Genomic DNA, 26,097 nt, shown 5'->3' with positions numbered 1-26,097 from the left:
ACGCAGCTATCATCAATTAGATCCTGCTCCAGATTCTGACGCTGCTTGATTCATTGCACACATATAAGCCCTGTGTTTTAACTTTCTGTGATGCTGTGTGTCTCTGTGTCTTCAGTCTCTGTTGATTGTGTGACTGTGATGTCTCTGTAGCGGCTCCTTATTCACCATCAGCTGATCCTGAGGAAACTGGACTGACGTCTAAATACTGAGAGTCCTACAATAAAACACACAGACAGTCACATATGAGTATGAGACATTACTGCTGTCACATCACATCAGCAGGTCCACTTCAGAAAAACACAGTATATTCATATTACAGCCAGAGATATGAATGAACAACTGATCATAGATTAATAACAGTGAATGATCAACAACTCTCTCTTTATCATTTACACACAGAGACACTGGAAGAGATGAAAATATTCATATATTCATAGATCACAGAATTAAACAGTTTAATGTACTGGGACTAAACTGAAGCTGAATTATTATCTTATATTCTCCAATTACACACATATGAGGCCTGTTACTCACCTTTGGCCATTTTAAAAGATTTAAATAATAATAAACTCACAATAGTATAATGTCTCCAGTTTATAATGTGGATCATCTTTAAGATCAGAGAGTAACTTCACTCCTGATTCTCCGAGTTTATTCTCAGACAGATACAGTTCTCTCAGGTGTGAGGGGTTTGATCTCAGAGCTGAAGCCAGAGCAGCACAACCTTCATCTGTGACGCCACAATTATTCAACCTGTAGAGAGCAATGACACACTCTTCACTCTCAGATCAGATCAGTTCAGCTGTGAATACATTAATAAAGAGAAAGAACAAATCAATGTGTGACGCATCATTGGACTGAGATTTAAAATGACAAAGAACAAAAAAACATGATCATAAATCATTTAAAGCCTCATTCAATAAAAATAAGTAATATTTCTTTATTGCACTGTCAGTATTTTTAACCAAATAGTCTGTTTCATGTAGATATTCATACAAATCTGTTTAATCACACTATTCATTACACAGCTGAGCTTTACACTGTTACTTTGATCTATATTAATATGTGAGTGTGTGTGTGTGTGTGTGTGTGTGTGTGTGTGTGTGCGCTTTTGTGAAAAGTCAGGACATAGATGTGTATAATGACAAAGGTATGACAGGTATTACAAGGTGAAGGTGACTTTTCAGGACATTGACCCATGTCCCCACTTTTCAAAACGCTTATAAATCACACAGAGTGAGGTTTTTTTTGGGGAAAGTTGAAATGCACAGTCTCCTGTAAGGGGTAGGTTTAGGTGTAGGGTTGGTGTAGGGCAATAGCACATACAGTAAGTACAGTATAAAAACCATTACGCCTATGGGATGTCCCCACTTTTCACAAAAACAAACGTGTGTGTGTGTGTAACCCAAAGAAGCAAAGCAAAACCTGAGATCAGCTACACTGTGAGATATTATTTATACTTAGTGTAAATTGTGGCAGATAGTACTTGCATCTCAATGTATTGCAGTGATTTACAAAACAGTACGTAATAACATATTCTTTATATGATTCTCTTCATTATAAACAGATGCTGTCTTATAGTGTGGTTACTTGTGTGTATTCCTAAAGCCCCCGCTACACCTGCTCCTAATCACACTGAAGCTGCTGATCAGTAAAGCTGTTCTTGAAGCTGCAGGAAGAGACTCACGCTTTTGAGTTTGAGAACAATATGAGCTGCATGTGTTTGATTCACCAGAACATCTGATCAACGTGACGACACCACAAATAACTTTAATTATATACATATTAGATATTTTATAATATTTTCTTATGTTTTCTTTAGGGCTGAAACGATTCCTTGAGTAACTCGATTACAAAAAAAATCATCTCGAGGCTTCGTTTAGTCCATTTACTGTAACTACACACAGATCACTGTGTTTCTCCACGGACCGTTATTACTGACGCACTGATATTAGTCATGTTCAATACTATTTAGGGCAGATAGGGTGGATAGTATGCACATTGGCACCACAGTTGCCAAGTCCATGTATTATATGCGACTTTGGGCTTCTTTTTTCGTAAAGTTGCTTGAAAAAGATCCCTAGTCACGGGTTGCAGTTCTTTGGGCTTATTTAAAAAAATATGGCTGCTTGTTAGAGAAATCTGACAAGCAACTTCGTTTCTTTATTTATGTTCGCCGTATTCTCCAGTGCATTGATTAACACTGTCTGCTCGCAGTTAATGCTACAGCTCCCCTTTGATGGAGTAATTTTTGTAAAATAGCTTCTGCTTTTGCTTTTCAGATAAAAGAGTGGTTTCAGTTTAATATGTTGCAGGTTCATTTATTGGTAATAAATAATTGATAAATAATATTGATGATAATAAATCATCAAAAAAATATTGGGCTTGTTTTTGAAGCTGCTGTTGCTTATTTGTCTCACGAGAGTTGGCAGCTGTGATTGGCACGCAGGGACATTTAAAACCGTAAATCAATATGGTTGCTAGTTATGATGTCCCTAAGTTAGCTGTGTTTTGTGAAAGTCTAAGCGCCATTCATGTTGATCGTCTTATTCTCTCTCTCTGAGACACACAGACACACACACACACACACACACACAGTTATGCATAAAAATACCACAGAAAGAAAGTTAGTTAATATCACACGAAGAGTGCCAGTTTTCACCTCTAAAAATCAGCATGATTATAAATGTGATACTGATTTTATGCAACAGTTCAATAAACAGGAAGTTAATATTAAGATAATAATGTTTTAGACACTATATTGCCTGTTTTTGCTCTATTTTGGCAACAAGAAATAATCCCAAACACAGTCACAGCACAGTTTCGTGTCTCTGAGCAACATGACAGTATTTCGTTCCTGAATGAATCAATCGTTTAAATGATTCGGTTCAATCACAATGAATCTCTTATTAACAGTGACTTGCTGCCACCTGCTGGCGGTTTTAAATTCACATTTAAAGTATCTTTTCATTTTTAAAATAATTGTAAATATCAGTATTCAATGTTTTATGTTTAAAATAACAATATTATTTATGCATTTGTAACTGCAGGTTAAATGCATTCGTGTCCCTCTGAGCTGAATTAATAGTGTGTAAATAGGTCTCCATCTAAACACCTCTTCAGACGCAGCTTCTGTGTTTCCTCTGCATTGCAAAGATGAATTTTGTTGATACTGATATCATTTGTTTGGTAACAGCCCAAATGTCTTATTATTCTAATTAACTGATTAAATTTAAGAATTTGACTCATGATGCACACTTTTAGAAAAAAAAAAAGGCTTTATAAAAGGTAAAAATGCCCATAAAATGTAAAAATCTATTTAAACTTATTGGAACAGATTAATTTCTATCACTGCTGAGAACTGACCAGCACACAGAATATGAAGGATATCAAAAACAAGTTTCACACACACACACACACACGCACACACACACGCTCACACACACACACACACACACAAACACACACACACACACACACAGACACAGACACACACGTTCGTTTTTGTGAAAAGTGGGGACATCCCATAGGCGTAATGGTTTTTATAGTGTACTTACTGTATGTGCTATTGCCCTACACCAACCCTACACCTAAACCTACCCCTTACAGGAGACTGTGCATTTCAACTTTCCCCAAAAAAACCTCACTCTGTGTGATTTATAAGCGTTTTGAAAAGTGGGGACATGGGTCAGTGTCCTGAGATGTCACCTTCACCTTGTAATACCTGTCATACCTTTGTCGTTATACACATCGTCCTGACTTTTCACAAAAACGCGCGCGCACACACACACACACACTCACACACACACACACACACACACACACACACACACACACACGTAGAGAGACATTTAAGAGGGTTTATTCTCCAAATAACTCTAATTTCATGTTGCACAAAAATGTGTTTAGAAATTGTGTGTCTCTTGTTCTTGTTCCAAGTTACCGTCCTGTCCACTGATTAAAGCCTCTCACAAAAGCCACAAAGCCTTCCAAGAAGACAGTAAAGGCTTGTGTCATGCTGAGCTTTAGTTAGGATCAAACTTGAAAGTTAAGTTGCACGACATAAATGCAATATTTAGGTATTATTTTGATTTATGCCTTAGTTTTAGTTTGTACCTTTTTTAAAGTAATGTGAAATTGATTTTTATATTTATTTATTTTATTTTATTTTTATATATATATATACACACACACATATACAGAGGGTACGGAAAGTATTCAGACCCCCTTAAATTGTTCACTCTTTGTTATATTGCAGCCATTTGCTAAAATCATTTAAGTTCATTTTTTTTCCTCATTAATGAACACACAGCACCCCATATTGACAGAAAAACACAGAATTGTTGACATTTTTGCAGATTTATTAAAAAAGAAAAACTGTAATATCACATGGTCCTAAGTATTCAGACCCTTTGCTCAGTATTTAGTAGAAGCACCCTTTTGCTCTAATACAGCCATGAGTCTTTTTGGGAAAGATGCAACAAGTTTTTCACACCTGGATTTGGGGATCCTCTGCCATTCCTCCTTGCAGATCCTCTCCAGTTCTGTCAGGTTGGATGGTAAACGTTGGTGGACAGCCATTTTTAGGTCTCTCCAGAGATGCTCAATTGAGTTTAAGTCATTTAAAAACTTAAATGATTTTAGCAAATGGCTGCAATATAACAAAGAGTGAAACATTTAAAGGGGTCTGAATACTTTCCGTACCCACTGTATGTAACCCTGTTACTAGAAAACATTTTTTTTCTGTGTTAGTGGGTGAATGTATGTATTTTGTAATATGTGTTGTTGCTTTAAGAGACTCGCTTACACAGGGAGCTCGGTTGAAATGCACTTGGTCGAACGTGCTTAACAGCAAGTTTGTGTGTTGCTGAGATCACCTTGGATAAATTAGAGTATCTAAGTTCATTCCTCCAATCATGAAGGAGAGGGAGCGGGACTTAGAAAAAGAAGAAGGAAGATTGGGGGTCAGAGGAGGAGAGACACAAGAGAAGCAGGATTTTAGGCCATAAAATCCTTAAAGGGGTGGTTTACTGCGATTTCACTTTTTCATTTTAAATAGTGTTTAATGTTGCTGTTGGTGCATGAACAGTATCTGCAAAGTTGCTGCGCTGAAAGTTCAACGTAAGCGGAGATATCGTCTTTTAAAAATCAGGAAGTTTAATGCCTACAAAAACGACTCATACGGGACTACAATGAGATACTTCCCGGGTTGCATACGTAAAAAACCCATCAAACCCCTCCCTCCGGAACATGCAAAAGAGGGGGCAAGGCCATGTTCTGCGGCTTTGTCGAAGAGGAAGAGTTATAGTGGAGAGTTGTAGCCATGCCGTCGAAACGGTGTTATTTTCACCCAGCTGTCAGGTCTTCTGTGTTCGGGCTTCCTACGGATGCTTTAGTTCGTCAACAATGGTTAAAATTGATGTTTGATTATGTTCCTGACAATTACAATCCTAATTTAGCTCTCTGTGCTGCGCATTTTACGGAAGACAGCTTCCAGAATCTACACGAGTTCAATGCCGGATTCACACAGAAACTTGGAGCAGTTACAACTTTAAAACAACTTTAAAACCAGAGGCAGCAGTTGTTGGACCACAGATTTCATAATTTTAAATGTATTTGCATGTATAATTTCAGACGTAATGTTTTACTTTTATCAAGGACGTAAACAAATGCCAACGCTGGCTTTAGTTGCCAGTTAGTTAAATGCTATTTCGTGTGTCTATGACAAACGCGTACAAACATTTTGGACCCGAATTTGTAATTATGTACTAATTTTGTAAATGTATTTTCCATGTATACTTTATGACGTCATTTTTCGATTTGCTCAAGAACGTAAACACAAGCCAACACGGTTTGGTTATAGTAGCCAGTTAGTTCGATGCTATTTTGTGTGCATAAGACAAACGTGTACAAACTTCAAAAAATGATATGCAATCACAACAGCAAACTTCCATTCAGAAACGTTTTGTAAGAGCCGTGCTTGCAGAAGTTCTGCTCGACTCTCTTCATTACCGCTTTCTGGGTCTGATTCTGGCTCAAACTGATACGGCAATATTGACACCATTATTTACATTTGACCGGAGCACATGCAACCGTCGCCCGTAAAGGTAATGGGCGTGAAGTTTCCGGACAATGTGCAGTACGCAGTTTAGCCAATCACAACACACCGGCCCAACTAACCAATCTGAGCCCATCGCCTGTTTCTGAGGGAGTGGTTTCAGAGAATCAGGAAGTCAACCGGTCGTTCAAATGACAGAGGAGAAAGCGGCTTACAATAAAGGTGAAATATATGAAAAATAAGGGTTTTTTTAACAAACGAAACACGAAGACATGTTATATTGCACCCCATAAACACAATCAAGCAAAGAAAAAAAGCAGTAAACCACCCCTTTAACGTTTCCAGCGATTATCTCACAGTAAAAGCCAGAAACCGGGTTTTAGGCCATACAACCTAAAAGTTTCCGAAGTACAGTCCGCATTTTGTCCACATAGAGGTACTGCTCGTGCCTTTATAGAGGGAATGAGCGAAGAGAGTGACGCATGATGTCGATCGGAGAAACTCTGGATTTTAGGCCATACAATCTTTTATTGTTTCTATCGATAATCAGCTTGCACCTACACAACAAATTTGCTCACATCGGATCGTGGAGGTAACACAGACTTCAGTTTAGGGATGAAACGATTAGACGACATTATCGACAACAAAAAATTTACGACAAATATTTTTGTTGTTGAGTAATCGTTTGATCTCACGTGACCTAATGCAAGAGCCTGCAATGCTGCGGTTCGACCAGTGTGGCACTGTAGCGCAAGAATGTAATTCATCCCTCCTGGATGCAATTCAAGAAAAGAAGACACACCCGCACCTGAGCGGCGTTTGATGAATATGTAAATATATATTGCACGCTTTCCTCTCAGTAACAAAATAAACACAACAAAAACTGACAGCGGTGTGAAAGCAGCAGTTAGAAATGCATCTGATTACAACGATGTGGATGTTTGCATGAGCTCTGCAGTTCAGTACTCCAGTAAAGTCCGGTCACATCACGTTTATTCATATAGTACTTTATGCAATAGATGGCCTTAAATCAAGCAGCCTTATGGTATTAAACATGAAAACCCAGAGTCAGTGTCGCTTTCAGTTAGAATTACAACTTGATTTTCTGAAATAAAGCAGCTCTCCAGTGTGGAGCTAGCTAATGATAAAATGTTTTTATTAGTGGGGAAAAAATATTTAATTAAAGTGATAGTTTGTTTTACAGAAATAATTATCATAACCCTATACGGTAGGCTATTTTAAGACATTATGTTTTGAATAAAATAGTTTATCCAAAGCATCTCATCACTTACCTTTATTTTGATTCTTATCACTTACAAAAGGAGATGTTAAGCAGAATGATGTGTTACTTTTCCATGTAGCTAATTAAATGGTGAGAGAGTGTCTCATTTTGTGTGCCAAATACATCTATTTGTATAATGAATTGGTAACACTAACTAATGTTAACAAATGATACCTTATTGTAATGTATTAATTAACATGAATGAACACCACATTTATTAAATTCATGTATTAATCTTTGCTAATGTTGGTTAATAAAAATACAGTTATTCATCATTTGTTCATGTTAGTTCACAGTGCATTTACCAATGTTAAAACACATCTTGTGATTTTAATAATGCATTAGTAAATGCTGAAATTAACATTAACCAAGATTAATAAATGCTGTAGAAGTATTGTTCATTCTTAGTTCATGTTAACCAATGAACCTTATTGTAAAGTGTTACCAATTAATTGTATAATAATTGTAATTACATAATATGCTTTTCTAAAGCTGAATTGACCTTTATGTTAGAATATGTATAACTTATTATTTTAACTAATTGCAAAAGCTGAATCATCAAAGTTTACTGACTAACCAGTGAAATAACCCCTTAGAAATCCTGTAAAATTCGCCTAAAACGCCTAAAAAAGACATACCCAAATTAAATTGCATGCTGTAATTGAACCATTTGGATTATATGCATGGTTTTGGTCTCTTTTGAAAGGTGACACTCTGAGGTTTGTTTCTCAACATCACTGTAAGTCTTACTGGTATTGAGTAATAGCACTTTGAATACAATAAAAAGAGAAAAAATTCCGCCTACATTTTTCTTTGTAAATAGAAGCCTGCAGATAACTGTAGCTGGGAGGTATGAGCTGGAAAATACAATGGGGTCACAGTATAAAGCCTTACCAAGCTAAATATCAAATTTGATAACAATATCTTAGAAAATTAGTGTTTTACACATGTTTATCTAAGTTTATGTCTAGGCGCTTCTCAAAAAAGGACACTTGGAGACTCCAAATGACCCTTTGCAACCAATGACACAAAAAAGGCTGTAATTCTTGAATGCTTTAATGTACAGTCATAGTTTTGGGCTCTAATGAAAGGTTACACTTAGAGCTATTCAATTTCTCATCCAATAATTGCTGACACATAGTAACTGAAGCATAAACACATTATAGTGACATTTATACACAGAATCCAAATTTCGTACACTTGTAAATAACATATCTATTACTAAATTCTAATCTAATTACATTTTTTCCCCTATTCTTCTATTTCTGTACCTAGTACATCATCTAATTTGTTTGTTTTTTCTTATATTGGTGTTATATTCCATCCCTACTGTGTTATTCCTATGTATGTCTGCACTATCAAGCATGTCTGCACTATGTCTGCACTTTCTTCTGCACTGGAAGCTCCTGTCATCAGGACAAACTTGTAACAAAGCTCTTCTGATTCTGATTATAGTGTTTAGTTTACAATTTTTCCAGAGTTGCTGTCATCATGTCCCTCAGTATATGGCTTTTTGCTGACTGGCTCCCAGACTTCATTCAATTCAATGTCAGATGATTGTCTGTGATATAAAAAACAACAACACACAACAGAAGTTAGCAGGAATACATCAAAACACACACACACACCAGAAGTTGGCAGGAACACCTCAAAACACAAATACACACACACACACACACACACACGAACACAAGCACAAACAGGACAGAAGCTAGCAGGAACACCTCACATACCTCCATATATACTGTAAAATATGTATAAGATACATAATTATATGTAAAATATATATAAATACAATTATATAATATAATAAAATACTTATTTACCATCGTCTCCATCCAAAACAACATCTCCGCTTCAATGGACGACACATCGCTCTCTTCGTCAAAAATGTCATCAAACTAGGCTTGGGCGGTTTCCAAATTTTGATACCGTCAAACCTCCTCCCTATTTTACCTCGGTATACGGTATTACCGTGAATAATGAAAAAATTATGACATAAGGCTCAGACAGTGCCACCAAACTGTTGGCTTGTGCCTAAACCGTTCAGAAACTGAATACCAAACACTAATACTGAAACAATAACATGCACAACAATATTAACAACTTTTATTAGCAACAAATAGCAGTTTAGAAAAAAGTGCAAATACAACAGTCAAACAGAATTAAATTAACATAAACATCCATATTATAAAAAGTATTGCAAAGCGGCTGTCGGTGGACCTAGATGTTGTTGGTCCTGCATCGAGGCGTTGAAACTGTTGCACCAACCTGATCTCACAGAATTCGTGTAATGTTCACGGACTTAATTAACTCGAATCTGTGGTGGCATCACGGAATCGCCGAAAATTCCGTGCTGGGCTCACAGAAGGCATCAGCCGTGGTCCATGCACGGATTCACTGGTTCAACACCAGCGCTGCATCGGACCACGTAAAAAGAGTGACTCCGATGCAGTTATACTTTCACCGGAGTACCTGACCCCACCCCTACCCTAAACCTACCCAGTTCTGAACAATAATGATGACGATAAATTTCCCAGTATCGCGTCGGCATGTTGATGCTAAGGGTTTCCGTGCGTGGAGCACGGCTGATGCCTGTCACTGACTTACATTGGTATCACTTCTGTGAGTCCATCACGGAATTTTTTCTGTGAGCCCATCATGGAATTTTCGGCGATTCCGTGATGCCACCACAGATTCTGAGGTTAATTAAGTCCGTGAACATTACACGGAATTCTGTGAGATCATGTTGGTTGCACTGAGTGAACTCGGGTCCATCCTCGCAGCAGTGTGAGTGGATGCTGGTTTCGTATATGCGACCTTAGGTTCGAGGTATTTCCATCTCTCGCGGTCACCTTTTTGTTGCACAATTTGCAAATTGCCTCGTCCGTATTTACCCCCTCTCCCTTCTCGTTCGGTCGAAACCCGAAATACTGCCAAACTGCAGAAGTTGTGTTCTTTTTCGAGACCAGGTCACTTGGTGCGCGACCGCCATCTTTCCCCTCTCTCTTTCTCCTCCACGCTGTCACGTGATGACAACCAAGCATACGCATTTTAGGCATTAAATAAATTATATTTAATATATATCCTCGTCTCCTATATAAGTGCATTGTTTTTTATGACGGTATAACGGTATTGAAACTGATACCGTTGCTATTTTTAGATCCCGCGGTATACCATATTACCGTATTACCGCCCAAGCCTACATCAAACATCGCTCTCTTCGTCAAAAATGTCATCTCTGCACATTGTTCAACAACTTATTAGTGCAAAAAGTTAGTTTTTGTCATTATCTTAGCCGTTTTTCACCTGTAAACATCTTTTAGCCGTGAGCGCACCGGAGCGCACAAGAGCGCACGGAGACGGGTTGGTCAAGCTAGTTTGTACGCTCGAAGATTAGCCCTTGCTAGCCTGAACCGACCCCCTAAAGCCACATATCAATCTGTTCAGAAGCTCATTGGCTATCACATACGACAGTCATTTTCAGATTCTAATGCAATTGGATCGGTCTATTGTCCATCAAAGTGAGGGCGGCACCATCTCCCATACTGGACGCTCTTTGGCTATCGCTGCATGTTGACCCCTCTAAACTGCGTCTATTGGTTCAAATAAGGTGTCATTCAAAAGGTCAGAGCCCCGTGGCCATTTTGAGTTCAAAATATTCCGTTTGTTTACATGAGAAGAGACGCAATATTACAGAATACACAGAAGATTTGATTGCTCTGTCGGATAGTTTGAAATGATACTACTACATTCCATGGATGTTTATCAACATATACATGTGTTATGGACTAAATATTGCACTCGGTTGGATAGTCTGGACCCTTTACCGTGTAACAACACCGTTTTTGTTGGAATGTTATTGATCAGTGGACTATGAGGAGGCTTCATAGGTGAGTTCCTTCAGTTTTGTTATTGTACTTCCGGTTGTTGGTGGTCTGACAAAGACACTGCTTGTACCTGCTGTGTTGATTGTACCTTAAAATGCTATATATCGTTCGAATCACAAGAATCTCAGCTTTCTAAAGATATATGACATGTTCACCTTTTTTATTTTTTTAGTTTTTGTATTTGACGACTTAACCCCTAACCCCCCCCTGTGTCCCGCGGGCGTCACACTGGATCGGTAACAGGATAATCGACGATTAGTCGATCTAATAATCGTTAGATTAATCGATTATCAAAATAATAGTTTGTTGCAGCCCTACTTCAGTTTGTTTGCTCGGCTGAGCGAAGAGGCCTTTGTTTTACTGGCCACAACGATCGCAAACATCGAATCAGGCCTGCAACGGGGTGGGTTTCAGTGGGACGGTGTGTGTGTGTGTGTGTGTGAGTGAGAGTGAGTGTGGATCCACATATTCGTTAATCAGACCCGTCTAAAAATAGTATTCCACTGTGATTTTTCTCATCTGAGCTGATTGATACTGTTAAAGTTAGGTTTGTTAAAGTTTGTGCGCAGAAGATCACAGGTGTTAGTATTAGTTTAAAGTGTTATAAGCTGACGCTATAGAAAATCGTTCACGTCACGTGGACAGGTAAATTTCAGTTGGTGAGAGAATTTGAAGTGTAAGACAGGAAAAAGGGTAAATTAGAGAACAATTATTGAAAGTGAGTGTTGAAGAGAAAGAATTTTGTTTCAGTTAAAAGCATAACAGACAGACAACAGGTTGCATTAATAATCCATTTATTGGTGTATATTTTGTTTGTATTTCTCTCTTTTTGTTTTGAATTCATTTATTGTTAAAACCCTACATCTGCAGCAGTCATATCATTTACCTACGTTAATTTGTTTCAATACATCTTTGAAATCACTCACTTAATTGTGTAGTGTGTTGTGTTCCATTTTCTTGATTGAATTGTATAGTGAGTACAGGAAGAAGCATAAGTCCACAAGAAATCAGTTAGTGATACATTTCCATCAGGCAGCTAGACAAAGGATTAGGGGTCGACCGATATGTGTTTTTCAGGGCCGATGCCGATACTGATTATTACGGACCAAGTGGACCGATAACCGATATTTTTAACCGATATATTATGTCTGATGTAAAAATTTAAATTAATGTCAAAATTAAGAATAACAAGGGCCCTGACAAAAACTGCCTTCCCTGGTGCTGATTGCACTTCTTACTCTTGTCATCCTCCATGCATCCATCAACAATAAGGGTAATATAAAGAGAGTTAAAAGTGGGGCCACTGCATGCTTCATGATTAAGCCTATGAACACTGTACTATAGCTAAACAGCTTGGGGAAATGCAAGTATTTGGCTTCAATAATTTACATGTTAGAAATGTATGTGTAATAGCATAACCTCTCATAATTATAATATAATAAGTGTAAATAATTTAATTGTCTTCATAGATCCATTATAGAAATTGTGAAGAAGACTGCAACTATTTTAATTAAACTATAACACTAATAGCCTGTTATAGGCACACTGGGTTCAATAGCCTATTGAAATGTCACAATTTATGTTGTCCTAATCTTGGCCTGTGTGACAGTAATTGAGTAGTTTTAATTTACAGTGCAGTGCAAATGAAGCCATAAAACATTAATTTCAGTTATCCTTTAATCAAATGAGTGTAAAACTAAATTTTTTGGCAAACAAATGGGTTTACCATTAAAATTAAAACATGGAACAAATAGCGTATTGTGTGATTATTCTTTTAAACAAAAGTTGTTGTTGTTGTTGTTGTAGTATTAGTAGATAAACCGAACTTTTATTTTGACGGGTTGCCATGAGGACCTCTTAAGTTTCTGTATAGCCTATGTATATATGACGATCGTTTTACTCAAATGAAACGGTCAAATGCTCATGAAGCAACTCTCAGAGCAGTTCTCATTTAGTGAGACGGCAGATGCTGAAAACACCGCGAGCGTCGCGCACTTCAGTGTGTGTGTGTGTGTGTGTGTGTGTATAATCAAAACCGCGCGTCTGTGCCATTCACATATACAGAGACGCGCAGAACATGCAGAATTAATATTTAAATAAGTCTTTTTGCAGCTTAATATTTACAGATACTAGTCCATAGCGCGAGTCGATTTAAGTGTACTGACCTACTTTTGATTAGTTCATCCAAACTTTGACGAACTCCGTGACTCCGCGTTATACAGTAAATTCCCTTTATATGACTGGATTCCGAGATTCCGCCTGCGTTTTCCCATCGCGTATCGCATAAATAGATAATATTGAGGTGTTTTGTAACTTCAGTGTAGTGGATTGTGATTTATTGCAACTTGAGCAATGTCTGCTCTACTGCTGCCTTTGAGAGACAACTGATGCGTGATGATCACTGAAACTGTAGCAAGCGCTTTCAGTGTGAGAGTACCTTAGTCTTCCACATTGATTGGTCGGACTCGTGACTCCCAACCAATCAGATGCGCGGTGGGCGGAGACTGCTCGAGGCCACAGAGTGGTGAGTTCTGACAGGCTGCATCAGAGCCAAATACCGCGTTTCAAAATTAAATTAATTTTATCGGCACATCGGTTTTGAAAATGACCGATACCGATAATCATAAAAATGCTTGATATCGGCCAGGCCGATAATCGGTCGACCCCTACAAAGGATCACTTATCAGGCCCTTATCAGTCCAGCGGTAACTTGGTAAGGGGCTACACACATATATATATATATATATATATATATATATATATATATATACACATATGTGTGTGTGTGTGTGTGTGTGTGTGTATTTGCATTTTGAAAGTAATTCGACAATTAAATGCATTAAATGGGTTTAATGTTAACAGTAATTAATGTATGCAATTTCAGCAGTACAAATATTTATTTTTCTAAAAAGGAAATAAATTTGTTGTTTATTTTAAGAGACCTATCTTATTATCTCTTGTATATCTAGTATTGCTCTTTAATAAAGAAATTATGCCTTATCCAATTACTCAATTAATCAAATGGAATAATCTGTAGAATACTCGATTACTAAAATAATCGATAGCTACAGCCCTAGTTTTCTTTAATATAAACACCTCTCTGAGCTAATATACAATGGAATAAATGAGAAGAAATGCAGATTTGTACTCGGGTTGGTCTCCTCAAAAGTGCACTGTCCTTACTCTCACACTTATCTGACTGGTTTCTTTAGTAATTTTGTCTGCTAACAGTCAAGCCTTTGCTAACAAGACGAGCTATTAGCACTTAGTGTAAACAGACAATACATTTAAAGGTTTTGCTAATGCAAAAACTAGTTTAACATGAACACAGAAGTCCGCAAATGTACAAGAAACAAACTCACACAATGTTTTACTTTCTGTATCTTGATTGACAGTTGTCTCATCCAATCAGTAGTAAGTATTCCATTAATAAACAATACCTAATTTTTACATTTTATCTGACTTGTCATTGTGTTTTCAGACTTTTTTGGGTGATTTGTTTTTCACTTCACAAATACTTTACAGTGTGTCATATATAATCTTACCACAGTATCTCCAGTTTACAGTCAGGATCCTGTAGTACATCAGAGAGCAGATTCACTGATTTTCCGAGTTTATTCCCAGACAGATCCAGGTGTCTCAGGTGTGAGGGTTTGATCTCAGAGCTGAAGCCAGAGCAGCACAACCTTCATCTGTGACGCCACAATCACTCAACCTGTAGAGAACAATGACACACTCTTCACTCTCAGATCAGATCAGTTTAGCTGTGAATCATTAATAAAGTACAAACACAAATCAGCATGTTTGATGGATCATTGGATTGAGATATAAAACGTCAAAAGAGTAAAAAAAAAAAAAAAAAACCTGATCATAGATCATTTAAATTCTCATTCTAAAAATATAAATAACATTTATTTATTGCTCTGTCAGTATTTTTAACCAAATTGTCTGTCTTATGTAGACATTCATAAAAATCAGTTTGATCACACTATTCATTACACAGCTGAGCTTTATACTGTTATTTTGATCTGTATTAATATGTATGGAGTGGTGTGTGTGTGTGTGTGTGTGTGTGTGTGTGTAACCCAAGGATATCAAAACATGAGATCAGCTACACTGTGAGATATTATTTATACTTAGTGTAAATTGTGGCAGATAGTACTTACACCTCAATGTATTGCAGTGTTTTACAAAACAGTACGTAATAACATATTCTTTATATGATTATCTTCATTATAAACAGATGCTGTCTTATAGTGTGGTTACTTGTGTGTATTCCTAAAGCCACCGCTACACCTGCTCCTAATCACACTGAAGCTGCTGATCAGTAAAGCTGTTCTTGAAGCTGCAGGAAGAGACTCACGCTTTTGAGTTTGAGAACAATATGAGCTGCATGTGTTTGATTCACCAGAACATCTGATCAACGTGACGACACCACAAATAACTTTAATTATATACATGTTATGTTAGACATTTTATTTCCATGTTTTTAATTTTTTTTGTTATGTTTTCTTTAATATAAATACCTCTCTGAGCTAATATACAATGGAATAAATGAGAAGAAATGCAGATTTGTACTCGGGTTGGTCGCCTCAAAAGCGCACTGTTCTTACTCTCTCACTTATCTGACTGGTTTCTTTAGTAATTTTGTCTGCTAACAGTCAAGCCTTTGCTAACAAGACGAGCTATTAGCACTTAGTGTAAACAGACAATCCATTTAAAGGTTTAACATGAAGACAGAAGTCCACACATGTACAAGAAACAAAGCCACACAATGTTTTACTTTCTGTATCTCTGTATCTTGATTGACAGTTGTCTCATCCAATCAGTAGTAAGTATTCCATTCACAAACAATACCTAATTTTTTGGGCGATTTGTTTTTCACTTCACACATATTTTACAGTGTGTCATATATAATCTTACCACAGTTTCTCCAGTTTACAGTCAGGATCCTGTAGTACATCAGAGAGCAGATTCACTGATTCTCCGAGTTTATTCCGAGACAGATCCAGGTGTCTCAGGTGTGAGGGGTTTGATCTCAGAGCTGAAGCCAGAGCAGCACAACCTTCATCTGTGACGCCACAATCACTCAACCTGTAGAGAACAATGACACACTCTTCACTCTCAGATCAGATCAGTTTAGCTGTGAATACATTAATAAAGAGAAAGTACAAATCAATATGCTGTAACACTCGACTAAATATTATAGTGGTGGTACATTAAACAAAAGGGAACATCAGTCTCACTCAAGCCATATTTATAAATAACCCACAACAACCAAGGCAACATCATTAAGCCCACAGTGTATCTACAAGGTAATATTTCAATAACACAGCCAAACAACATTAACCACCTTCAGATACAAACAATAATTCCAACAACATTGAAAATCGTAGTTGTGTATTTTAGTTGTTTGTGTATGTGTCAACAGTCCAGAGCGTGGCGTGAATAAAAGATCAGCCTCACCGGCATTCAGAGTCCTTCCCCCAAATAACTTATTTTTGTCCAACTGTTCAAAGTCCTCCACAGCGAGAAATCCAAGCGAAATATATATTCCCCAACGAGACAGCAGAACCCCTCGCCATTCCAGAAGAGTCGGAAGGAATTTTCAATCATCAAATGCACCACCACCTAACTTTTTTCCACACGCGCTTTTTTCCTTATTATATCCTCCTCCCTCCCTCTATTCCCGTGTAACCACCCTTACTTCTAGACTGCCTCACATCATCTCCCGTCATCACCTCTCCCCATCACAGATTAAGGCTCCAACACAGAAATACATAGGGGAGAAATAAAAGCATACAACAATAAAGCATTCTAACTTTTAAAGAACACCAAATTACATATATAAATCCCCTTATGTGATCACGCTACAATGCGACGCATCATTGGACAGATTTAAAAATGACAAAGAACAAAAAAAAACATGATCATAAATCATTTAAAGCCTCATTCAATAAAAATAAGTCATATTTCTTTATTGCACTGTCAGTATTTTTAACCAAATTCTCTTTTTTATGCAGACATTCATACAAATCTGTTTAATCACACATAATTATTTTTTTTTATGTAAAAATCTTGACAACATTATAAGTGGACCTCAGAGAACAGTACAAAATAATAAACAGAGGCAGTTCATGACCCCTTTAAAAATTACAATTACTTAAATTACTTTTTTGTAAAGACATTTTTAATTATTGACAAACCCAAATTATTTATTCATCTGCCACTTCTCTGTCTCTGAATCTAAAAGTGTCACTGATTTGATATAAAACACTTCAAAATACTGACCACTAAACTCTGGACAACATCTGCAGCACTGAAGATTTATGAGCTTTTAACTTTGATTTTCTTAATGTTTTAACAGTGAAGTGATTGTTCTCAGTGATACTTACAGAACTGATCTGGATTCTTTAATCACAGGCAGCAGCTTCTGAAGAACTTCCATATTTTCAGCCTCATTCTTTCCTTCAACAAATGTATCAAGACGAAACACATTCAGTTCCTCTTCTGATGTCAACAACACAAAAACTACAGCTGACCACTGAGATGAAGAGAGTTTGGCTTCCTTTATTCTTCCATATTTCAGATACTGTTGTATTTCCTCCACTAGTGAACGATCACCCAGTTCATTCAGACAGTGGAACAGATTGATGGATTTCTCTGGAGAGTCAATGGTCCTGATCTTCTTCTTGATGTACTCAACTGTTTTCTCATTGCTGTCAGAGCTGCTTCTTTTCAGTGTCATTATTTGTTGTAGGAGAATCTGATGAGACTTTACTGACAAACCCAGAAGGAACCGCAGGAAGAGATCCAGATGTCCATTTTTACTCTGTAGAGCCTCATCCACAGCTCTCTGATGCAGCTCAGATAATGAAACATGTTTAAACCAGTCCTTCACTTTAGACCACAAACTCTGGTCAATCACATTTCTGTTGTTGTTTGTCCAGGAGAGGTGCACATATAGAGCTGCTAGATGTTCCTGAATGCTCAGATGAACAAAGCAGAAGACTTTCCCCTGATACAAGCCCAACTCCTCTCTGAAGATCTGAGTGCACAATCCTGAGTACACTGTTGCTTCTGTCACATCAATGCCACACTCTCTCAGGTCTTCCTCATAGAAGATCAGGTTGCCTTTCACAAGCTGCTGAAAAGCCACTTTCCCCAGTTTGAGGATCATGTCTTCATCTGTCACCTTCTTCTCATAGTCCTTCTCATGTTTGATGTTGGTCTGAAGGATCAGGAAGCGTGTGTACATTTGAGTGAGAGTCTTGGGAATCTCTCCACTCTCTGCTGGACTCAACATCTTCTCCAGAACAGCGGCTGAGATCCAGCAGAACACTGGGATGTGGCACATGATGTAGAGGCTCCTTGATGACTTCAGGTGTGAGATGATTGTATCGGCCAGACTCTGATCACTGATTCTCTTCCTGAAGTATTCCTGCTTCTGTGGCTCATTGAAGCCTCGTACCTCTGTCACTCGATGGACACACTCAGAGGGGATGAGATCAGCTGCTGCTGGTCTGGAGGTGATCCAGATGAGAGCAGAGGGAAGCAGATTCCCCACAATCAGGTTCATCAGCAGCACGTCCACTGAGGCTGATTCAGATATATTACACAGCTTCACTTTACTCTTAAAGTTCAGAGACAGATGACACTCATCCAGACCATCAAAGATGAACAACACTTTATATTCATCACTGGATATTTCCATTTCTTTAGTTTCAGGGGAAAAGACATGAAGAAGATCTGAAAGACTGAGTGTTTTGTCCTTCATCAGATTTCTCTGAAAGGCAGTGGAAATATGAGCTGGACGTCCTGATTCTCTTTCCCTTCAGCCCAGTCCAGGATCAACTTCTGCACAGAGACTGTTTTTCCAATGCCAGCGACTCCCTTTGTCAGCACAGTTCTGATGGCTTTGTCTTGTCCAGGTAAAGGTCTAAAGATGTCATTGCATTTGATGGCTGTGTCCTCTGTTGCTGCTCTCCTGGATTGTGTCTCAATCTGTCTCACCTCATGCTCATTACTGATCTCTCCACTCTCACTCTCTGTGATGTAGAGCTCTGTGTAGATCTCATTCAGGAGTGTTGGGTTTCCCTGCGTCGCTGTTCCCTCATACAGACGACCAAACTTCTTCATCAGATTTGATCTAAACGTGTTGAGGACTTCATGCCTGTAAAATTAAAATACTGTATTATTAAATCAGCTAATGAGCACAGTGTCTTTCATGTATTCTGTATCATAATCAAATAATATTTTACAGAAATATTAGACCTCAGATCATTCTTTGTATCTTCACTCTTATAATCTAATGGCTGATTCACAGACGCTTCACTCCTCAGAGACACACAGCTGGACTCTGCTTCTGATCTCTTCTGCTGAACTGAACTATAACAGAGAGAGAATAAAGTGAATCCTTTACCATATTCAACAAAGTGCATACTCATATATTATTTAAACAATCACTTTAAAGAACATTTCATTCACAATATTTTATTACAAAAGATGTTAAATAGAAGAGTGCTTTCACAAATGCATCTATCTGTGTAACACTATGTTAAAATATCAGATAAAGATATTTAAAAATAAAGATAACACTATGTTGATAATATAAAATGACAGGCTATTAGTGCTGGACAACGATTAATTGCGATTAACTGCATCCAAAATAAAAGTTTGTGTGTACATAATATATGTGTGTAATATGTATGTGTATTTATGTTATGCATACATAAATACACACACATACAGTCTAGATTTTGAAAATATTTACATTTATTTACATGTATATATTTATATCCGTATAATTTATATTATATATAATTATATTTAATATATAAACATAGCATATTTTTCTTAAATATATACATGGCTTTGTTTATATAGACATAATAAATATACACAGTCCACACACATATATTATGTAAACAAAAACTTTTATTTTGGATGCAATTAATCGTTGCCCAGCACTAAACATAAAAACGTACCTGAGATCAGTCTTTGTATCTCTACTCTTAAACTCTATTGGCTGATCCATAGACGCGTCACTCCTCAGAGACACACAGCTGGACTCTGCTTCTGATCTCTTCTGATGAACTGAACTATAAAAAAACGGATTTAATCCTTTATAATGATAATCATTTTCTTTTAGTATTTTTCATCAAAAACACTCCACAAGGAGGCCTTTTGACATTTTTTAAAATAATATCTTCATTTTAACTTATAATCCTCCAGACACAAGAACACAATAGAGACTCCCCTCTACCATCATTCAAGGTGATGTAATACAGTGTTTATTGAAAGTACCTGCATCCTGGAGAAAACTCTTCATCTGTGGATGTTTGTGTGTGATCCATGATGAAACAGAATCTGATCTCCAGCACTGACTCTGAATAGAAATGACAAACAAACACAATAATTCATCTGAACGGATCCTGAGAGAAACAGATCATGAGACGCGGTTCACTCAGATACACAATGTTAGTCGTGTGTTAACAAATGATCGAATAAACCACAGACAACACCAAACACCAATCAAACCATGTTTCATCTGCTCGCAAAAGAAAATATTAAAACAACAAAATATACATCCTTCAGAGAAAATCTGAATGCAGAAGTCACTGTAAAGCTGAGCATCAGCACTCACCTTATTTCTATGAAGCAGCTACATGTAAAATCATGGTTTAGTTTTGATTAAGGTTCCTATGAAACACTGATATTCCGTATAGAATCGATTCTGGCTGTTTAAATGGAGAAACATCAACTCTGAACATTTACTTTCACTTTTATTTGTTGGAGTGGAAAGCAATGATGAACACTTCCCCGTTCACACTGCCAGCGATTCTTTCGCTGTATGTCGCAAGAGACTCTGACTGCATTCGAAATCGCATACTCAATGAGTAGGTACTTCATTTCAATAAGTTATCATGTGACTTACGACGTTACAAGAGCAACAACAACTTAAAAGATATGAGCGACAGGTTTAATTCATCTATTTGTAAATATTTTGATCTTGATTGAATTTGCTCATTTTGTGGTCTTGAAGAAACAGCTGCCCTTTTATTGTGATTGTAGTATAACCAAAACATTTTGGGTTGATTTTAAGTTTTTATGTTTATTTTTTATTGTTCTCTTTTGAATATGTTGTTATTTTCTTTATTTTATGCTGAAGATTTTTCACCCACAAGCAAAACCTGCTTAAATCTCCTGTTTTCATCTTCTTCTTTTTTTTGTTTGTTTGTTTCATCCCTCAGGCTTATAACAACAAAAAATTAATTTTTTTATGCATTATGATTATGTGAACATTATTCAAAGATATTTACCCATGTAATTGTGCCTTTTTTGCTGTTTAAACCCATTATATTTATGTTTTCTATTATGACTGTTCATTGTTAAAGATACAACCATCTTTCCCTGAGCTTAAATGTAATTATCAGGTCTGCAGTAATAATAATAAAAAGAAGATAAGAGGGACAGGTGCACTAACACCTCATAGCATCAGTAACCTACCTAGTACAGTTTTCTGCAGCGTTTGCAATATCTGCACAAAGATATATTGCGACCTATGCTCTCAACGTCAAATGCAGAAATGTTTATGACCTGAAGGATAGACTATTGTAATGCTTTATTGGGTGGTTGTTCTGCACGCTTGATCAACAAACTACAGTTGGTCCAAAATGCAGCAGCTAGAGTCCTTACTAGAACCAGGAAATATGACCATATTAGCCCGGTTCTGTCAACACTGCACTGGCTCCCTGTTAAACATCGGATAGATTTTAAAATCTTGTTAATTACTTATAAAGCCCTGAATGGTTTAGCTCCTCAGTACTTGAGCGAGCTCTTATCGCATTATAGTCCTCCACGTCCACTGCGTTCTCAAAACTCTGGCCATTTGATAATACCTAGAATATCAAAATCGACTGCAGGCGGCAGATCCTATTCCTATTTAGCACCCAAACTCTGGAACAGTCTACCTAACACTGTTCGGGAGGCAGACACACTCTGTCAGTTTAAATCTAGATTAAAGGCACATCTCTTTAGCCTGGCGTACACGTAACACACTAATACGCTTCTATTATTCAAATCCGTTAAAGGATTGTTAGGCTGCATTAATTTAGATCAACCGGAACCGGGAACACTCCCCATAACACACGATGTTCCCCAATCAAAAGCTACTCTCGATGCTGCGCTGAAAAGTGTTGTGAAGCACGTGTGTCAAACACACCAAGAATTGGCTTAAATAACCTCGGTGAGTGATGTCATTGATTACGTGCATCTGCAGGTTATAAATAGATGTGAGACGTACACAACTTCAGGTTTCTTTGTCTTCAGAGACCGCATTTTGTGTGTGTGTGTGTGTGTGTGTTTCACGCTGAAAGCAGTATTAAAGTAAAAGTGAAAGTGAACGTTAAAGCTTGTCGAGTTAATCCGCAAGAGATGCATGCCTCCTTTACGGTTCATCTCTGAAGATGACTTGCATGACTTTGTTTTGAGTGTTTGGGCGATTTACTTCCTATCCGCGTTCTTCGCATTCAGCTCGCTTTCTTTTACAAAGAACGAGCCTCTGCGCCCTCGTTACGAGAGGCGGGTCCCCCCCTTTCCCTCCCGCTCTCGCCAGATCGGGAAGTTTTCGCGCCTGCTTCCAAAGCGTGCCCTGGCATTTCTTCGGATTGGGCAGCAAATGTTGCAGCTCTTGATTCTTTTGAAATGGAAATTGGGAGCGTCACCTGCCGAGCGCTCCTCCCGCGATTATAAAACGAATAAGGAGTTACTCGAGGTGATGACTCCTGCAGTGTTATCAGTTTAAAACTGGAAGTTTAAAACTATAAGAGCAGTATTCCCCTTCTTTGGTGACCTCCATGATGAGAGAACTTGTTCATGGAGTAAGCCCTATTTGTCCTTAAATTTTTCGAATATTGTGGATTCAAAGGCACAGGGCTACATGATGATACCCCAGTTGGAAGACACGCTAGCGAGCTATCTCTTCCCTGGGGGTGCATCATCACTCGAAAGTCAACACTCCCTACCAAGCTATGTAGAGCAACATCTACACTTGTAGGGAGAGCATTTCATGCAGCAAGTCATGCTGGTGCTGCCCTGCACACCACAACGGTTCTGCAGGCACATCAGACTGACGTTCATAAACATCTGCGAGCAGGGAGGCAAGAAGTTCAAGAAAGCTTTCAATAAGTTTCTCCCCCACCGTGCTCTAGTGTTGGGGCTGTCGCCACCCAGTCCCAGCACGGCCAGCTCCTCTGAGGCGAGAAGCCCAAATTAGAGTGTGCAAGCTATGCGCCCCCTCGTAAAGACTGGGGAACAGCTCATAGCACTCAACAGCCAAGAGGGAGCCGGACCTAAAAAAAAAAAAAAAACAGTCTTTATGACCTGAAGGAAGTCCTGAGGCTGTGCCCAGGACAATGGGTGTGTCTCCTCGGGGAGTGCCACGGAAAACTCCGACGATGAGAGTAAGGGCTCCTTCCCGGCACCCTAAGGGGATCGCTGTTTAACTTCCGCCATCACTGGTGTTTCGGGAGTCGGCGATCTCCAGTGAGATGTTACATGTTCGGTTGTCTCCTGCCGTGTTTCAGGACACCAAACATTTAACATCCCCCCCCCCCCAGCAAATCGAAGTGTCACAGGCAGTCTCCCTTTCAGAGAATTTGGTAGCGTGGAAGCTACTGCCAAATAATCTCTCCATGGGTCGTAAGGACTCCACAAGAGGGCTACAGGATACGATTTGCGTATCATCTTTCGTGTTTCAACGGCGTGGTCTCCACTACCATGAAACCAGAACAAGTGTATTTGTCGACACAGAATATGCAAGCTCTGCTGGATAAGGAGGTCGTAGAACGTCTCTCCTCCTAGACAGAGAGTCGGGCTGCTATAGCCAATATTTTCTGGTTACCAGAAATGATGGGGGGTTGCGTCCAGTCAATCTTTGCGGGCTGAACCGCTTTCTAAGAATGTACAAGTTCAAAATACTGACAGTCTATGATTGTTTTCTCAGATCCAATCAGGTGATTGTTTATCAACAAACGATCTCAAGGATGCATACTTTCATTAAGAAATTTTGCCACAACGTAGGAAGTTCCTGAGGTTTGCTTTTGGGGATTAAGCTTACCTGGGTTCTTCCATTTGGCCTAGCCTTATCACCCTGCACATACGCAAAATGTATCGATGCAACTTTAGCATCGGCAACTGGCTGATTTGGCTCAGTCTTAAGAGCATGCGCTTCGACATTGGGATGTCGTCCTTGCTCATCTTAACTATCTGGGATTGAGACTCAACGCCAAGGAAGCGTTTTCTCTCTTGCCCAGGGCACAATGTATTTAGGGGTTAACAGGATTCTATCATAATGTGGGCACAGCTGTCTCCTACATGTATGGAATCCATTCTGAAAACCCTGAAGGATTACAGGCTAGGCCAGAAAGCTACTGTACATTACTTTCAGAAAGTTCTAGGTCTCATGGCAACTGCATCCACGTGAAACCTTTGGACGTCTTGCACATGAGACCATTACAGCTGTCTGAATTTGAGCATGCTATTGCTGCCTTCGAGGACGCTGAGTGCAAGCACTGTAATCACTTCGATTGGAGTGCTCTGCTCGAGGCTCACTTTCATTCAGGAAGGGGCGAGCCTCTGCGTCCTCATTGCGATTGTGGGGCTCGCATGTCGAGCTGGCTGAGAGACGAAGGGCGTGCGAACCACCCCTCTCTCTCTCACATTTTCCCCAATCGCTCTGCTCCCAGGAGTCCTGGCCAAGGTATGTCAACGAGGGTCTCACCTCTTACTGATAGCGCCCCGTTGAACGACCAGAGTGTGGCTCTCAGATCTAATATTCCTCCTTGACGGCTCGCTATGGGCGATTCCGGTCAGGAGAGTTCTTCTATCTCAGGCACAGGGGATGGTATTTCATCCCCGGCCTGAGTTCTGGAACATTCATCTCTGGCCTCTGAGGAGGACCACAAGAGATACTGGGTTTCCAGCAGATGTACTACAGACTATTCTGATTGCTAGGACTCCTTCCACTAGAAGAAGTTATGCCCTCAGATGGTGCTTTTTCGAAAGTTGGTGTATGACACCATGCAGACCCAGTTCACTGCCAGGTTGCTTCAGTGCTGGAGTTCCTGCAAGAGTAATTGTCCTCAGGCACATGTCCTGATACTTTCAGAATCTATGTGACTGCCATTTTGGCTTGCCGCGTTCTGATTGATGGTGTTTCTGTGGGAAAGCACCCTCTATTTACCCGCTTCATTCATGGAGCTCAGCGGTTGAGGCCGCACACCAGCAACAGTCCCTTTGTCGGACTTGGCTTTAGTGCCCAAGGGGTCTCGTGGGACCCCATTATGAACCACTAGAGTCGGCGCCTGTCAGGTTTCTGACTCTAAAGATGTTTTTTCTCATGGCTAATTCTTCTCTGAGGAGAATTGGAGATTTGCAGGCTCTGTCAGTCTCGTCATCCTGCCTAGATTTTGCCCCTGGGCTGGTCAAAGCTATTTTGCATCCTCACCCTAGTTATCTTTCGAAGGTTCCATTCTCGATCATAAATCCAGTCGTTCTCGAAGCCTTCTGCCTTCCGCCGTTCACGACACCGGAGCAGGAGAAATTTCTCTTACTGTGTCCAGTACGTGCTCTCCAGGTTTACGTCCACCGCACTAGCCAGTGGCGTAAGTCGGAGCAGCTTTTTGTATGTTTTACCCTTGGACAGACTATGTCACATTGGGTGAGGGATGCTATTGCCCTAGCCTATGAGGCGCGTGGTCAAGCTTCGCCTCTAGGTGTAAGGGCCCATTCAACCAGGGGGATTGCATCTTCAATGGCTTTGGCAAGAGGTGTCCCCTTGCAGCAAGTTTGTGATGCGGCAGGTT

The 26,097-nt window shown here is 38.9% G+C and overlaps 1 pseudogene; it reads right to left on the bottom strand.

The window, feature by feature from the left end:
* On the bottom strand, positions 1-20,959 carry LOC131546775 (NACHT, LRR and PYD domains-containing protein 3-like; annotated as a pseudogene).
* Positions 20,960-26,097: the final 5,138 nt, after the last annotated feature.

This window comes from Onychostoma macrolepis, chromosome 09, assembly GCF_012432095.1.
Source record: "Onychostoma macrolepis isolate SWU-2019 chromosome 09, ASM1243209v1, whole genome shotgun sequence".
Lineage (NCBI taxonomy): Eukaryota > Metazoa > Chordata > Actinopteri > Cypriniformes > Cyprinidae > Onychostoma > Onychostoma macrolepis.
Note: the sequence above shows the minus strand (reverse complement) of the source record. Positions and strands in the feature narration are given on the sequence as shown.